Genomic DNA, 13,223 nt, shown 5'->3' on the forward strand with positions numbered 1-13,223 from the left:
CAGATGTATAAACCTGGAGAAGGCATAAGGAAGTGAAAAACCAGTGATATGTGCAAGGTGATAAAGGCACAAGGCAAACAGCTCCAATATGTACATTAACAGTTGTGTTTATTTTGTACTGCTGCCTTTATCACCTTGCGCATATCAGTATTTTTTCACTTCCTTATGCCTTCTCCAGGTTAATAAATCTACACCACTGTTTTTTTACTTATTTACACGTAATTGTTATGTTTACTCACCAGACAACTGAGGGAATTTTGGATCCTCACTTTGTGGACTGGCCAAAAGGGCCGACACTGCGGAGATGCGCCGTTGGGGTAGTGATGCTGGTGCTGGAGCTTCAGCCTCAAGGCGGCGTCTCTTGGGTGGCCTCGTAGCCACAGTAACCGAGCCCTGTGATGGGCGCCTTAGTGGAGGGGGATTTGCCGAAGAAGAACCTATGTGATAAGATAATCATTAACATTTTGTGTTGCTATGTGTTTGCAGAATATGTGTTTACAGATAAATCTTACCGGCATTGCCACCATCTGCATCTCTTGGCAGTGTTGGATGTGGCCTGGCTGTGCTGCTTCTCTTTCGTACTGTAGAAATATGAAGAATGTCCTTATGAACATACCAGTGCCGTAACTAGGCATTTTAGCGCTGTGTGCAAGAAACGACATTGGCGCGCCCCCCCCCCCATGCAAGATAGGGGCAGTGCGCGCCGTAGACGTGCAAAAAATATATAGGGGCGTGGCTTCATGCCGAAGGGGCGTGGCCACAAAATAATAGCAATTCATACTACGGTGCACAGTAGTCTCCATTATTCAAATTACGCTGCACAGTAGCGCCACTACACCAGGTAGAGCCCCTTTTATACATTACAGCAGACAGCGTCCCCCTTTTTACACATTACAGCAGACAGTCCCCCTTTTTACACATTGCGGCAGCCAGGACCCCTTTTTACACATTGCGGCAGCCAGGCCCCCTTTTTACACATTGCGGCAGCCAGGCCCCCTTTTTACACATTGCGGCAGCCAGTCCCCCTTTTTACACATTGCAGCAGCCAGGCCCCCTTATTACACATTGCGGCAGCCAGTCCCCCTTTTTACACATTGCGGCAGCCAGTCCCCCTTTTTACACATTGCGGCAGCCAGTCCCCCTTTTTGCACATTGCAGCAGCTAGGCCCCCTTTGCGGCAGCCAGTCCCCCTTTTTACACATTGCGGAAGCCAGGCCCCCTTTTTACACATTGCGGCAGCCAGGACCCCTTTTTACACATTATGGCAGACGGTGTCCCCCAGAGAGAGAGAGAGAGAGAAAGAGAGAGAGAGAGAGGGATATACTTACCTTCTCCCCGCTGACAGGCTCCTCGTGCTGGCATCTCCCTCTGTGCAGTGTGCAGGCATCGGACAAGGAGGAGGAGGGCGGGGGACTGGAGCCGCAGCAGCGCTATGTCATTGGTAGTAAGCGCCGCTGCAGCATCCCCCTCTCCTTCCGTATTGGTTGCCTGGCACTGCTGTGGATGCTGGGATGGAGGAACCGCATCCCAGCATCCACAGCAGCGCCGGGCAGCCTATACGGAAGGAGAGGGGGATGCTGCAGCGGCGCTTACTACCAATAAAATAGCGCTGCTGCGGCTCCAGTCCCCCTCCCTCCTCCTCCTTCTCAGCTGCCTCCGGCGCTTCTCTCTCCTCCAGCGTGGCTGCGGCGCACGGCGCGGACTTCAGAGGCGGCATGTAATGAGTCAATTTGACTCATTACATGCCGCTGGCCGTGCGCCCTCAGGGCAACTGCGCTGTGTGCCAAGCCCACTTGGCACACACGTAGTTACGGCCCTGGAACATACTATTTTGTTGATATGTTTATGCAAATTCCTTATTGTGATGTAAACATACGTGGTACCTGATGAGAAGTAAACTAAACGATGCTTATGCTTTTCTGTCTGACTTCATTGGGCGTGTATACTTTAAATTAGAAAAAAATTCGCAAAATAATCCATACACAATGACGCATAATGCAAACAATTATACTACTTAAAACCAAAATGTCGTAGCTTGACACAACCACAATATTGCACGCTAAGGTCCCAATTTTTGATGCTAAGAATAAAACACTGGCCCTCATTCCGAGTTGTTCGCTCGGTAAAAATCTTCGCATCGCAGCGATTTTCCGCTTAATGCGCATGCGCAATGTCCGCACTGCGACTGCGCCAAGTAAATTTGCTATGTAGTTAGGATTTTTACTCACGGCTTTTTCATCGTTCTGGCGATCGTAATGTGATTGACAGGAAATGGGTGTTACTGGGCGGAAACAGGCCGTTTTATGGGCGTGTGGGGAAAAACGCTACCGTTTCCGGAAAAAACGCAGGAGTGGCCGGAGAAACGGGGGAGTGTCTGGGCGAACGCTGGGTGTGTTTGTGACGTCAAACCAGGAACGACAAGCACTGAACTGATCGCAGATGCCGAGTAAGTCTGGAGCTACTCAGAAACTGCTACGAGGTGTGTAATCGCAATATTGCGAATACATCGTTCGCAATTTTAAGATGCTAAGATTCACTCCCAGTAGGCGGCGGCTTAGCATGAGCAAATCTGCTAAAATCCGCTTGCGAGCGAACAACTCAGAATGAGGGCCCCTAGCCACAAATATCTGCTAAAACTTGGAAACATCACAACCAAATATGCATGAAAAAACACATCAAGCACACAAAGGACAACCCAGAACAACACACAATAAACATAAATGCTATGAAATGTATAAAAAAAAAACCTTTGAAAAAAACATATTCATCACAATTCTTTAAAATACACCTACAAACATTTACTTTTGACATAAAACACCAGAAAAAGGCCAAGGCAACCAGAAAAAAAAACTATACAAAGGATAAAAATATACATAATTGAGAATAACACTACATCACCAACACATTAGAAGAATGAACAAACTGACAACCACAATTAGCTAGAAGACATTTCAGACAACTAAGGACAAAGCACAGATGTTTAAATAAAAAAAGTAAAAAAAAATAACTCACCATCCTGCCTTGGCCGATCCGAATCCTGGACATGAGTGGCACCAACCACTTCTGGCGGAATGAGTGCACGCACAGGCTCCTCCCAATCACGGTAAGATGCACGGAAGGGGTGTCCACCCCCGGTTTGGCGGGCTGATTTAGCCTCCTTGGCCATCTTCGCCTTGACACGGCGCTTTGGGTCGTAGAAACGCTTACGACACGTGTCCTCGGTTTGCCTCACCACACCCTCACTATTAACAGCCGCAACGACCTTCCCCCACAGAACACTCTTCCTGCGTAACGACACCTTTGCAGCATCATGGCCAAACAACTGCCGATGATGCCTCATCAGCTCCCGCACCAAAGCCATATTTTCAGCGTAGCTGAATTTTACATTGCGGCCAGTGTTTGTAGTGGTACGTGGCTGCTGAGCCACAACACCATCACTATCACTGGAGCCCGCAGCAACAACCTCCCCCTCCTCCTCACTAACCTCCTCCACCTCACTAACCTCCTCCACCTCACTCACCTCCTCCACCTCACTCACCTCCTCCCTCTCACTCACCTCCTCCACCACACTCACCTCTGACTGGGGCATAATCAGGACAAACAACAAATAACACTGAGAAAAAAAAAACAGTAAACACACTCCTCCACTACCACTACACACCACACACCAAACACACACACACTCACTCACTCACAAACAATGACAATAGACGTGAAATAAAAAACAATGACAAAAAACTAGACAGACTTTTTAATAACTACACAACAAGTATGACAAGACTACTTACACACACAGTACAGCACTCAACAATCACAAAGTACCTCCTCAAAACCGCCAAAAACTCCAAACAACTCACCAACTCCTAACACACCTTCCTCTCACCTCTCCACTAGCTAAACCCACGAGGTTCAGACGGTTTGGGGCGTTTTTATTGTAATATGCACAGACACTCCTCCATCACGAATCAAACCAATCAAGGAAGAGTGACAAAAACGAAACTTAGGAAAAACATGCGTCCGTGAACGTACAAACACTGCCGTAACCAAAATGTGATGCAGTCATAAAAAAACCTCATAACACGGCCGCAAAACCACTAAATTGGCCGCATTCTACCTTACAAAACCACGAATGACATCAACATCGGAAAACACGAAAAATACACATGCGACAGCTTAGTAAATGAGGCGTCAAATTTTCAAAAAGTTGCAAATACACACATTCAATGTCATTCGTGATGAATCTCCCTCCAAATCGGTACTAATACGAATTTTAGTAAATATACCTCACATGTTCGATTTTGACTGCAATTTCCCTTGAACTCCCCCAGAGCCCAGATAGCACAGATTGTACAGATTTTGACTATCTGTGCTTGAGATTTTGTCTATGTACGATTTTGACTGAGTGCCAATTTTGACTATACTTTGTACTAGATAGTACACTAGATAGTCAAGATTTACTTGCCTGCACAGTCTATCTAGCCTTACGATACCGACCCCACGGGAGCGCACATCGGGATCGAATCTGTATCGCAAGCTGCCGAACACCTTGAGATATGCACTAACTTTTCATAAGATTTTGACTATATAGTCAAAATCTCACAGATTTATCTTACAGTACTATGTTTTAATACGCTGCTTTTTTGTTTCCTTCTCCAAAGTTGTTGTGACAATTTAGATAAATATACTAGTCTTGGTTGAGCTTGGGGGGAGACCGCGGTTGGTTGGTTGGTTGGTTGGTTGGTTGGTTGGTTGGTTTGCTTGTTTGTTTGTTTGTTTGTTTGTTTGTCTGCTTGTTTTTTACTATTTGTACAGAGTTTCTGTACACACCAGTGGATGCCTTAGATCTACGAACAGTCCAGTTACTTAACTAGTGAAGTGTTTTCACTGACGATAAAGCAGGTACAGCCAAACACACTGTTATACTGACTGGTAGATGGAATGGAGCTTGAGCAGAGCAGGGTGTCATACAGCTCACCATCCAGTGAGTATATGTGGGTACCGGAGCAGGATGCTGGAACAGCAGTTATATTAGCAGTCAATCGCAGGTCTCATTGGAGCTAAGAGGATGACCACTGTCTCCCACTGTGGCAACTCACACAGTCTCAAGATGGTTCTGCATATGGTCAGTAGTAGCCTTAGATGCCATCTTGGTATAGGGAAGCTACCCTGAATAAGGAGCGGTAACATGTTGTCTGCACAATAGCGCACTCCACTTTCAACACCACCCCTCACTATAAGCTTCTCCATTTTACACAAACATTCAAATAAAGTGTTCTTATAGTGACTAGAAAAGGAAATAGGTCAATGGATTTTTATACGTTTAAACCTATCAAGTTACTTTGATCCATTCTCCTTGATAGACACATCAGCAAGCGTTCACTCACTGACATCATGGACAACTACAATAATCTCTTGACTCACAAACTCAGGACTGCTGTCATGCTCACAATTCTATATGTCTTCCTCACTTGTGGCCTTTAAATTTTACAAAGTACCTTTGTCCATCTTGGACTGCAACTCGCACCAATCTCACATCAATCTTGAGGTACCACAATGCAGTATTTGCAAACTCCTCATTATATAACAGATGAACTTCCATGCTGGTAGTCTCTGATTCGGATGTATCTCCAGCTACTGGCATGTCCAGTGACACATATTTGCTCTTCATGTCAAAGTCCAGCACTTCTGTCACTTTACTTCCTCTTTAACTTTCGGTGCATTAGGTGGGGTGTAACATTTCCCAGCAAGATTTAAACTCCTACAATGTTATCCCAATCCTACTTCTGCCACTAGTTACCTGCTATTGTGTGTGTTTTTTTTCTCTCTTCATTGCTCGCTTCCACCCCACCATGTGTTTTTCCTGTAATGTTTACCTCCACTGATAGCACACCTTGCCATTGTGCCCTACATGCAGGGTACATCATACTACTACATAAGCATCAGTCTTCACATATATGAACTTGGCCCTTTTATGGCTCACCTCCCACAGTGTAACCTTCAAAGTGCGCCCAACATGGCTGCCCCATATGGTACACTTGTGGATGGGATAAAATACATAGGCCTGATGGTTTTGATGGAACCCTACTCTGAACTGTAGGACTCTGAAATCACCCCCATTTTGTGTCATCTCTTCTAGGGGTGGACTATTCCACCCTGGGTAATCCTACGCTGAGCGCCCAAGATGGCTGCCGCACCTGGTACCTTGTGAGGGTGGAATACACAACCCTTGGAAGTTATTACCCAAAATGCCTACACCAATCCTGTATTATGCTTTCTGTGTGCTTAAGGTTTTCTTTTATGTCTGTGTTGCTTGTCTATTGTTGTATTACTCAAATCCTCTGTATCATGTGCATTGTTTTTGATATCTGTAAAGCGCCTTGAGTCCTGTTGGAGAAAGAGCGCTATATAAATAAAATTATTATTATTAAAAAATTATTAAATAAAATTATTATAATTATTATAAATTATTATTACAATTTAATTTAAAAAAAAATACTGCATGCAAGTTGCCGTTTCATGTAGCTGGAGTTACCAATTTGCATAGTGACGACGGTTTAGTGCAGCTAGTATTATTTTTCCACCTGGCTCACAGAAGGTTAAATACAACATCCCTTGACTTGTCAGGTTTTCATGTACCGTAATTGGATTCCACAATCTGTAGCCTTTACTTTCATGATAATAGCCTAGCACAATGCACTTTATTGAGTTTGAATCCAGTTTGCATCTTCTCTCTTTTGGTATATGCAGGGCCGGCGCCACCACTAGGCAGCTTTAGGCAGCTGCCTATGGGCGCCGGCCACTGGAGGGCGGCCCTGCACACTTCCGATGAACGCTTCCTTTATTATGCCCTTAGCTGTGTGCTCCTTCCATTCCCTGAGACGAGGAGCAAGGATGCTGCAGCCGCCCATCACTTCCCATCAGCTGGCACTAACAGTGTGAGGGCGGATTGTTCTAAGCTGGCCTGCTGCAGAATCTCCCCTCTCTGCGCTACCGTTGTCTTCTCCAACTGCTCTCCTCCCACTGGCCCGCGCTGCCCTTTGCTCCCTGTAGTTTTCTCCTCCCCCCTCGCTGTAATGAACTCACTTGTTCCGCATCCTCACTGCCGCCCCGCACCACAACAGCACAATCTCTCTCACCCTCTCTCACTCATCCCGCATATTACACCCCCTGGCCCACCGATGTATCACCCAACAGCTGACCAAAGTTTTCTTCTTCTTTTTTTTTTTTTTTGCACAAGAGTCCGGAGCTAAGCCTCAAGCAGTGACTCACTGCATGGCTGCAGCAGGCCAGCAGCTGCCTCCGTTACGTACATGCAGAGAGGCTGCATATAGGAGGAGCAGCTCCTCTCCGGCTGGTCGCTTCTCGAGTGGTGGGACTTCAGAGCTTGACTTGGTGAGGACATGGTAGCGCCGGCGCTTCCTTGTGTCTTCACTCCACACAATGACTCCCATGCAGCAGCGAACGCTGAGGGAAGTAAAGTGTCTGTAACTGTATGCTGTGGGCGGGCAGGGCGGATGGGCTCCGGTTGGGTATATAAAGGTATCGGTTATGCTCTTTGACCAGCATGAGTGCAGGGGGCGGAGCGGGGTCAGGCATTATAGAGACTGTTCTGTCTGTCTATGGAGGGAGAGGGGGGGTGCTCTGTCTGTCTATGGAGGGAGAGGGGGTTGCTGTATGTCTATGGAGGGAGGGGGGTTGCTGTATGTCTATGGAGGGAGAGGGGGTTGCTGTCTGTATGGAGGGGGGGTGCTCTGTCTGTCTATGGAGGGAGAGGGGGTTGCTGTCTATGGAGGGGGGGGTGCTCTGTCTGTCTATGGAGGGAGGGGGGGTTGCTGTCTGTCTATGGAGGGAGGGGGGTTGCTGTCTGTCTATGGAGGGAGAGGGGGTTGCTGTCTGTCTCTGGAGGGAGGGGGGGTTGCTGTATGTCTATGGAAGGAGAGGGGGTTGCTGTATGTCTATGGAGGGAGAGGGGGTTGCTGTCTGTCTATGGAGGGAGAGGGGGTTGCTGTCTGTCTGGAGGGGGGGTGCTCTGTCTGTCTATGGAGGGAGAGGGGGTTGCTGTCTGTCTATGGAGGGAGGGGGGGGTGCTCTGTCTGTCTATGGAGGGAGAGGGGGTTGCTGTCTGTCTATGGAGGGAGGGGGGTGCTCTGTCTGTCTATGGAGGGAGAGGGGGGTGCTGTCTGTCTATGGAGGGAGGAGGGGTGCTCTGTCTGTCTATGGAGGGAGAGGGGTTTTTGTATGTCTATGGAGGGAGGGGGGTTGCTGTCTGTCTATGGAGGGAGGGGGGGTGCTCTGTCTGTCTATGGAGGGAGAGGGGGTTGCTGTCTGTCTATGGAGAGAGAGGGGGGTGCTGTATGTCTATGGAGGGAGAGGGGGGTGCTGTATGTCTATGGAGGGAGAGGGGGGTGCTGTATGTCTATGGAGGGAGAGGGGGTGCTGTATGTCTATGGAGGGAGAGGGGGGTGCTGTATGTCTATGGAGGGAGAGGGGGGTGCTGTCTGTCTATGGAGGGAGGGGGGGTTGCTGTCTGTCTATGGAGGGAAGGGGGGTGCTATGTCTGTCTATGGATGGAGAGGGGGTTGCTGTATGTCTATGGAGGGAGGGGGGGTTGCTGTCTGTCTATGGAGGGAGGGGGGGTGCTCTGTCTGTCTATGGAGGGAGAGGGGGTTGCTGTCTGTCTATGGAGGGAGACAGAGGGTGTTGCTGTATGTCTACGGAGGGAGGGGGGGTGCTCTGTCTGTCTATGGAGGGAGAGGGGGTTGCTGTATGTCTATGGAGGGACGGGGAGTTGCTGTCTGTCTATGGAGGGAGGGGGGGTGCTCTGTCTGTCTATGGAGGGAGAGGGGGTTGCTGTCTGTCTATTGAGGGAGACAGAGGGGGTTGCTGTATGTCTATGGAGGGAGAGGGGGTTGCTGTCTGTCTATGGAGGGAGAGGGGGTTGCTGTCTGTCTATGGAGGGAGACAGAGGGGGTTGCTGTATGTCTATGGAGGGAGGGGGGGTTGCTGTCTGTCTATGGAGGGAGAGGGGGTTGCTGTATGTCTATGGAGGGAGAGGGGGGTGCTATCTGTCTATGGAGGGAGAGGGGGTTGCTGTCTGTCTATGGAGGGAGAGGGGGTTGCTGTATGTCTATGGAGGGAGAGGGGGGTGCTGTATGTCTATGGAGGGAGAGGGGGTTGCTGTCTGTCTATGGAGGGAGGGGGGGTTGCTGTCTGTCTATGGAGGGAGAGGGGGTTGCTGTATGTCTATGGAGGGAGGGGGGGTGCTGTCTGTCTATGGAGGGAGAGGGGGTGCTGTCTGTCTATGGAGGGAGAGGGGGTTGCTGTATGTCTATGGAGGGAGAGGGGGTGCTGTCTGTCTATGGAGGGAGAGGGGGTTGCTGTCTGTCTATGGAGGGAGAGGGGGGTGCTGTCTGTCTATGGAGGAAGAGGGGGTTGCTGTCTGTCTATGGAGGGAGACAGAGGGGGTTGCTGTATGTCTATGGAGGGAGAGGGGGGTGCTGTCTGTCTATGGAGGGAGAGGGGGTTGCTGTATGTCTTTGGAGGGAGAGGGGGGTGCTGTATGTCTATGGAGGGAGAGGGGGGTGCTGTCTGTCTATGGAGGGAGAGGGGGTTGCTGTCTATGGAGGGGGGGGTGCTCTGTCTGTCTATGGAGGGAGGGGGGGTTGCTGTCTGTCTATGGAGGGAGGGGGGTTGCTGTCTGTCTATGGAGGGAGAGGGGGTTGCTGTCTGTCTATGGAGGGAGGGGGGGTTGCTGTATGTCTATGGAAGGAGAGGGGGTTGCTGTATGTCTATGGAGGGAGAGGGGGTTGCTGTCTGTCTATGGAGGGAGAGGGGGTTGCTGTCTGTCTGGAGGGGGGGTGCGCTGTCTGTCTATGGAGGGAGAGGGGGTTGCTGTCTGTCTATGGAGGGAGGGGGGGGTGCTCTGTCTGTCTATGGAGGGAGAGGGGGTTGCTGTCTGTCTATGGAGGGAGGGGGGTGCTCTGTCTGTCTATGGAGGGAGAGGGGGGTGCTGTCTGTCTATGGAGGGAGGAGGGGTGCTCTGTCTGTCTATGGAGGGAGAGGGGTTTTTGTATGTCTATGGAGGGAGGGGGGTTGCTGTCTGTCTATGGAGGGAGGGGGGGTGCTCTGTCTGTCTATGGAGGGAGAGGGGGTTGCTGTCTGTCTATGGAGAGAGAGGGGGGTGCTGTATGTCTATGGAGGGAGAGGGGGGTGCTGTATGTCTATGGAGGGAGAGGGGGGTGCTGTATGTCTATGGAGGGAGAGGGGGTGCTGTATGTCTATGGAGGGAGAGGGGGGTGCTGTATGTCTATGGAGGGAGAGGGGGGTGCTGTCTGTCTATGGAGGGAGGGGGGGTTGCTGTCTGTCTATGGAGGGAAGGGGGGTGCTATGTCTGTCTATGGATGGAGAGGGGGTTGCTGTATGTCTATGGAGGGAGGGGGGGTTGCTGTCTGTCTATGGAGGGAGGGGGGGTGCTCTGTCTGTCTATGGAGGGAGAGGGGGTTGCTGTCTGTCTATGGAGGGAGACAGAGGGTGTTGCTGTATGTCTACGGAGGGAGGGGGGGGGGGTGCTCTGTCTGTCTATGGAGGGAGAGGGGGTTGCTGTATGTCTATGGAGGGACGGGGAGTTGCTGTCTGTCTATGGAGGGAGGGGGGGGTGCTCTGTCTGTCTATGGAGGGAGAGGGGGTTGCTGTCTGTCTATTGAGGGAGACAGAGGGGGTTGCTGTATGTCTATGGAGGGAGAGGGGGTTGCTGTCTGTCTATGGAGGGAGAGGGGGTTGCTGTCTGTCTATGGAGGGAGACAGAGGGGGTTGCTGTATGTCTATGGAGGGAGAGGGGGTTGCTGTCTGTCTATGGAGGGAGAGGGGGTTGCTGTATGTCTATGGAGGGAGAGGGGGGTGCTATCTGTCTATGGAGGGAGAGGGGGTTGCTGTCTGTCTATGGAGGGAGAGGGGGTTGCTGTATGTCTATGGAGGGAGAGGGGGGTGCTGTATGTCTATGGAGGGAGAGGGGGTTGCTGTCTGTCTATGGAGGGAGGGGGGGTTGCTGTCTGTCTATGGAGGGAGAGGGGGTTGCTGTATGTCTATGGAGGGAGGGGGGGTGCTGTCTGTCTATGGAGGGAGAGGGGGTGCTGTCTGTCTATGGAGGGAGAGGGGGTTGCTGTATGTCTATGGAGGGAGAGGGGGTGCTGTCTGTCTATGGAGGGAGAGGGGGTTGCTGTCTGTCTATGGAGGGAGAGGGGGGTGCTGTCTGTCTATGGAGGAAGAGGGGGTTGCTGTCTGTCTATGGAGGGAGACAGAGGGGGTTGCTGTATGTCTATGGAGGGAGAGGGGGGTGCTGTCTGTCTATGGAGGGAGAGGGGGTTGCTGTATGTCTTTGGAGGGAGAGGGGGGTGCTGTATGTCTATGGAGGGAGAGGGGGGTGCTGTCTGTCTATGGAGGGAGAGGGGGTTGCTGTCTGTCTATGGAGGGAGAGGGGGTTGCTGTCTGTCTATGGAGGGAGAGGGGGTTGCTGTCTGTCTATGGAGGGAGAGGGGGTTGCTGTATGTCTATGTAGGGAGACAGAGGGGGTTGCTGTATGTCTATGGAGGGAGAGGGGGGTGCTGTCTGTCTATGGAGGGAGAGGGGTTTGCTGTCTGTCTATGGAGGGAGAGGGGGTTGCTGTCTGTCTATGGAGGGAGAGGGGGTTGCTGTATGTCTATGTAGGGAGACAGAGGGGGTTGCTGTATGTCTATGGAGGGAGAGGGGGGTGCTGTATGTCTATGGAGGGAGAGGGGGGTGCTGTCTGTCTATGGAGTGAGAGGGGGTTGCTGTCTGTCTATGGAGGGAGAGGGGGTTGCTGTCTGTCTATGGAGGGAGAGGGGGTTGCTGTATGTCTTTGGAGGGAGACAGAGGGGGTTGCTGTCTGTCTATGGAGGGGAGAGGGGGGTGCTGTATGTCTATGGAGGGAGACAGAGGGGGTTGCTGTATGTCTATGGAGGGAGAGGGGGGTGCTGTCTGTCTATGGAGGGAGAGGGGGTTGCTGTCTGTCTATGGAGGGAGAGGGGGTGCTGTCTGTCTGTGGAGGGAATATATATATATATATATATATATATATATGTGTGTGTGTGTGTGTGTGGCTTGCACACACACGGAAACCCCACCTCCCAAATCCTGCCTTTGCCCCTGAGCACAGACAGAGAGGAATGTGCAGGCTCTCTCTGTCCTGTGCATGTGTCACCATCACTGCCTGTCTTTGCTGACAGCAAAGAAAAAGACAGGCTGTATTAAATGTTTTTTTCTGTTACCAACTACATTTCAATATTAGGCTCTGGGTGGGGTGGTAATGTGGTTTCACATCAATGTTATTAGTGGGGTCTCCCACAACTTGGTTGTCTTGGACCCCTACAAGCCTTAATCTAACACTGGCTGGGAGAGAAGTAGAATAATCTCCGACTCGCGCAGCTGTGTCTATAAACCCGCAGTGCTGCTTGTTCTCCCCTTCTGGCGGGACCAGTGATTGGTAGATGACCGTGTGCTACTGGCACTGTGGATGAGACATTATGACATCTCATCCCGCAAGAAGGCGACAATGAGTGGGACTCGGGAGACTGGAATCGGATTCTGAATCTGCCTGACCGAGCTGGGACCCGCAAGTCAGCACTGAGGTCATTGAGGGTGAGAAATTCATTAAATATATTTTATAGTGTGGGGGTGAGACTATTTTACCCAGTGATGTTGACCAAGGGTCAGGAGGATGTGAAAGTGTAAAAAGACAAAATATGTCAGGATATGTGTGGACTGTACAGAGAGGAGGAATTGAAGGTCAAGTGGCTGGGAGCGGAACTTATGAGAAGCTACCTCTATACTTTCACCTGACGGGCTGGGAAGAGGCGGGGGGGGGGGGGTAGCTGCCGTAGTTTTGCCTAGGGTGCCGAAAAACCTTGCACCGGCCATGGGTATATGGACATGAACAGTGACGTGCGGTGAGGTTATGGCTGGGGAGAAACACATGGGGATGGGTCTGAATGTTGGGAGCCTGTCTCCCTCCCACTGTAACTCTCCCCTCACTACACTAAGCTACAGTCCATTGAGTCTCCTACATGCATCCCTGTGTCTTCTCTTGCTGTTGCTGACTGAGCTCCGACTACAGTGCACTTCCTGGTCACATGGCACATCCAAGTGTTCATCAGTGCACAAGGCATACCCCACACTCAGAGGCATGCCTCTATTAGTTCCTTTTCTGT

This window comes from Pseudophryne corroboree, chromosome 10 (genome assembly GCF_028390025.1).
Source record: "Pseudophryne corroboree isolate aPseCor3 chromosome 10, aPseCor3.hap2, whole genome shotgun sequence".
Lineage (NCBI taxonomy): Eukaryota > Metazoa > Chordata > Amphibia > Anura > Myobatrachidae > Pseudophryne > Pseudophryne corroboree.